The sequence below is a fragment of the Alosa alosa genome, chromosome 17 (assembly GCF_017589495.1).
Source record: "Alosa alosa isolate M-15738 ecotype Scorff River chromosome 17, AALO_Geno_1.1, whole genome shotgun sequence".
Classification (NCBI taxonomy): domain Eukaryota; kingdom Metazoa; phylum Chordata; class Actinopteri; order Clupeiformes; family Clupeidae; genus Alosa; species Alosa alosa.
Window position 1 is genome coordinate 1,669,571 of NC_063205.1, and position 5,000 is coordinate 1,674,570.

The window sequence follows — 5,000 nt, forward strand, 5'->3', positions numbered from 1 at the left end:
TCTAAAGAATGTTCTAAAGAATGCTCTACATCATGTTCAACAGAATGCTCTACATCATTTTCAACAGAATGCTCTACTTCATGTTCTAAAGAATGCTCTACATCATGTTCAACAGAATGCTTTACATAATGTTCTAAAGAATGCTCTACATCATGTTCTAAAGAATGCTCTACATCATGTTCAACAGAATGCTCTACATAATGTTCTAAAGAATGCTCTACATCATGTTCAACAGAATGCTCTACTTCATGTTCAACAGAATGCTCTACATCATGTTCTAAAGAATGCTCTACATCATGTTCTAAAGAATGCTCTACATAATGTTCTAAAGAATGCTCTACATCATGTTCAACAGAATGCTCTACTTCATGTTCTAAAGAATGCTCTACATCATGTTCAACAGAATGCTCTACATCATGTTTAACAGATGCTCTACATCATGTTCTAAAGAATGCTCTACATCATGTTCAACAGAATGCTCTACATCATGTTCTAAAGAATGCTCTACATCATGTTCAACAGAAGGCTCTACATCATGTTCAACAGAATGCTCTACATAATGTTCAACAGAATGCTCTACATCATGTTCAACAGAATGCTCTACATAATGTTCTAAAGAATGCTCTACATCATGTTAAACAGAAGGCTCTACATCATGTTCTAAAGAATGCTCTACATCATGTTCTAAAGAATGCTCTACATAATGTTCTAAAGAATGCTCTACATCATGTTCAACAGAATGCTCTACATAATGTTCTAAAGAATGCTCTACATCATGTTCAACAGAATGCTCTACATCATGTTCTAAAGAATGCTCTACATCATGTTCAACAGAATGCTCTACATAATGTTCAACAGAATGCTCTACATCATGTTCAACAGAATGCTCTACATAATGTTCTAAAGAATGCTCTACATCATGTTTAACAGAAGGCTCTACATCATGTTCTAAAGAATGCTCTACATAATGTTCTAAAGAATGCTCTACATCATGTTCAACAGAATTCTCTACATCATGTTCTAAAGAATGCTCTACATCATGTTCAACAGGTTGCTCTACATCATGTTCAACAGAATGCTTTACATAATGTTCTAAAGAATGCTCTAAATTATGTTCTAAAGAATGGTCTACATCATGTTCAACAGAATGCTCTACTTCATGTTCTAAAGAATGCTCTACATCATGTTCTAAAGAATGCTCTACATCATGTTCAACAGAATGCTCTACTTCATGTTCTAAAGAATGCTCTACATCATATTCAACAGAATGCTCTACATAATGTTCTAAAGAATGCTCTACATAATGGTCTAAAGAATGCTCTACATAATGTTCAACAGAATGCTCTACATAATGTTCTAAAGAATGCTCTACATCCTGTTCAACAGAATGCTCTACATAATGTTCTAAAGAATGCTCTACATCATGTTCTAAAGAATGCTCTACGTCATGTTCAACAGAATGCTCTACATAATGTTATAAAGAATGCTCTACATCATGTTCTAAAGAATGCTCTACATAATGTTCTAAAGAATGTTCTACATCATGTTCTAAAGAATGCTCTAGTGATGGTGTGGAGGGAGAGTGTGAGTTCCGATGTGAGATATACACTAAAGGGCCTGAGGTGACATGCTGCGCAGGCGTCCTTATGGCTTGCATCCAGCAGGGGGGGCTGCAGGCCTCTACATCAGACCAGACAGGAAACTGCAGTACATACACCACACCAGTAGGGGGAAAGAGAAGAAGAAAGAAAAAGGTGAAGAAATAGAAGGACATGGAAGACTAGAAAAGAAAAGAAAAGAAAGATCTCTATATGCAATGAAATGAATCAGATCTTGGAAAGCAGCATTCCACAGACTCTCAGGAAGTGAGATAAAGATGCTGACAGACATTTAAAGAATGTGTGTGTGTGTGTGTGTGTGTGTGTGTGTGTGTGTGTATGTGTGTTTGTTAAACAACAATACTTAACCTTCCTGCCACAGACAGTGAGCCATGCACAAGTTGAAGGATTGGGATCATGATTCCAGGAGTGAGATGTGTATGAGTGCGTGTCTGTGTGTGTGTGTGTGTGTGTGTATGTGTCTGTCTGTGTGTGTGTGTGTCTGTGAGTGTGTGTGTGTGTCCTGTAGGCCTGTGTGTGTGTGTGTGTGTGTCCTGTAGGCCTGTGTGTGTGTGTGTGTGTGTGTGTCCTGTAGGCCTGTGAGTGTGTGTGTGTGTGTGTCCTGTAGTCCTGTGTGTGTGTTTTCTGTGTGTCCCGTGAGTGTGTGTGTGTGTGTGTGTGTGTGTGTGTGTGTGTGTGTGTGTTTGTGTGTCCTGTAGGCCTGTGTGTGTGTGTATGTGTCCTGTAGGCCTGTGTGTGTGTGTGTGTCCTGTAGGCCTGTGTGTGTGTTTTCTGTGTCCCGTGAGTGTGTGTGTGTGTGTGTGTGTGTGTGTGTGTCTATGGTGAGTCTTGTACTCCTGATGGTGTGGAATGCTGTCCTGCCTGATCACGAGTGACTGATAGAGCATCAGCACATCCATCCTGACCCCTGCTGCCAAAACCTGACCCCTGACCAAAGATTGTTAAGGCGGAGCAAGACACTTCGTCGTAGTTCATGTCTATGGGCGCGAAATGGGGATCAAATCCTGTCTGCATAAAGAGGCGTGTCGATGACGTATTGACGAGCGTACATTGCAACCGGCCAACAGCAGCATAAATAACCGGCGCACACCTGATATAAAGTAGATTTTCTCCAGACTGGAATGCTCAAAAATGCTAAAAATGTACTTGAAATGTTCAGAAGGGTTTGAGGATCATGAAAACATGCCCAAAATTCACATTCTTAACTCTATAGAACCAAGATCTTAGTATATGTGGTGAAATTCTGAACTATGGCCATAGACTTCAATGGAACAGTCGACCCGGAAGTGGTCCTGATGAAATATCTTGCTCCGCCTTAACAATCTTTTGTCCTGAGCCCTAACTCCTAACTCCTGACCAGGGGGTCAAGAGCGTGCAGATTAGCTTCGGCATGTTAGCATACGTCATTTTCAAGTATGGCGCCGCATAGAGCATTTGGAACCAGCTCCGTGCACAAAAGTCCGTGTTGGGCACAAGCTCTCATGCGCGTACATGTTGGTGGGCGGGTACCTATCCGGCGGCTACAGCCAAACGTTATTCAGTGCGTATTTCTTGAGGAACCTATGAGAAGATGTGTATATTATGGTTATTTATGCATCATATGACAAATAAAGAAAATTCTATTGATCTTGTTTGTCCCGAACAACTGTTGAATGCTTCACTTAAGGGAAGAGGAGAGATAGACTTCTTTGCATAGTCTGTCTGCCTCTTCACCCCCTCCATGTTTGGATACTGTCTGTCCACTAGCCACTTTTTACCACTGTCTTACTGCCTCACTGTCTGTGTGCTATATTAGCACATATGCAAAAACCCTCCCTCCATGCCACAGCCGAACTGTGGCCACATCTGACATATAGATATATAGATATATAGACTTTATTCTTGCACCGTTGCACTGTTGGACTTACTCATTTGCACTATCACCATGATCACTATCACCATTGCACTATCACCATGACACTCACTCACACAGAGCACCTTACCTTACCTTACTATGCACAGAGAATCACAGGCTCAGTCCCTGCTTCAGTCATTGCAAGCGCCTCTTGATTGATTAATCACCACTATGTGGATACTGTTTTTAGAATTGATTTAGATTAGTGTTAGTATAATTTGTATTTTAGTATATTTAGTATATTCTTTATCTTCTACTGTCCTTATTGCTTAGTTGTGTTTTTATATTATATACTTTTAATCACCTTTTCTGCTGTTAGTAAATGTGTGTGTGTTGTCTGTATTCTACTGAGACCTTGAATTTCCCCTCAAAAAATAAAAATCAATAAAGTATCTATCTATCTATCTATCTATCTAGAACTGACATTAGAGAAGTCTGTCGTTAGCAGGTTCTTGTAGGCTCCTTCAGCCTCTAATCTAGAACTGACATTTCAGAAGTCTCTAGTTAGCAGGTTCTTGTAGGCTCCTTTAGCCTCTAATCTAGAACTGACTCTAGTTAGCACGTTCTTGTAGGCTACTTCAGCCTCTAATCTAGAACTGACATCAGAGAGCATGCTGGGAAAATGTGATGCATTACTGCTATGTAATGTGCCTATGTTCTGTGGCTAACAAAGTGACAAAGTGACAAAGCGACGCATATGCGACTCTGGGAGCAACCGTGGCCTACTGGTGAGCGCTCCGGACACACACACACACACACACACACACACACACACACACACGGCCTACTGGTGAGCGCTCCGGACACACACACACACACACACACACACACACACACACACACACACACACACACAGCCTACTGGTGAGCGCTCCGGACACACACACACACACACACACACACACACACATACGCCTACTGGTTAGCGCTCCGGACACACACACACACACACACACACGGCCTACTGGTGAGCGCGACACACACACACACACACACACACACACACACACACACACACACACACACACACACACACACACACACACACACACACACACACACACACACACACACACACACAGCCTACTGGTTAGCACTCTGGACCTGTAACCGGAGGGTTGCCGTTGCCCATTGGTTAGCGCTCCGGACTTGTAACTGGAGGGTTGCTGGTTCGAGCCCCGACCAGTAGGAACGGCTGAAGTGCCCTTGAGCAAGGCACCTAACCCCTCACTGCTCCCCGAGCGCCGCTGTTGTTGCAGGCAGCTCACTGCGCCGGGATTAGTGTGTGCTTCACCTCACTGTGTGTTCACTGTGTGTTGAGTGTGTTTCACTAATTCACTGATTGGGATAAATGCAGAGACCAAATTTCCCTCACAGGATCAAAAGAGTATATATACTTATACTTACTACTTATACTTATACTTACATCTGATAGCGACATCCCTGACCCCTGACCCCTGACCCTGCGTCCTGAACAACCATAGATA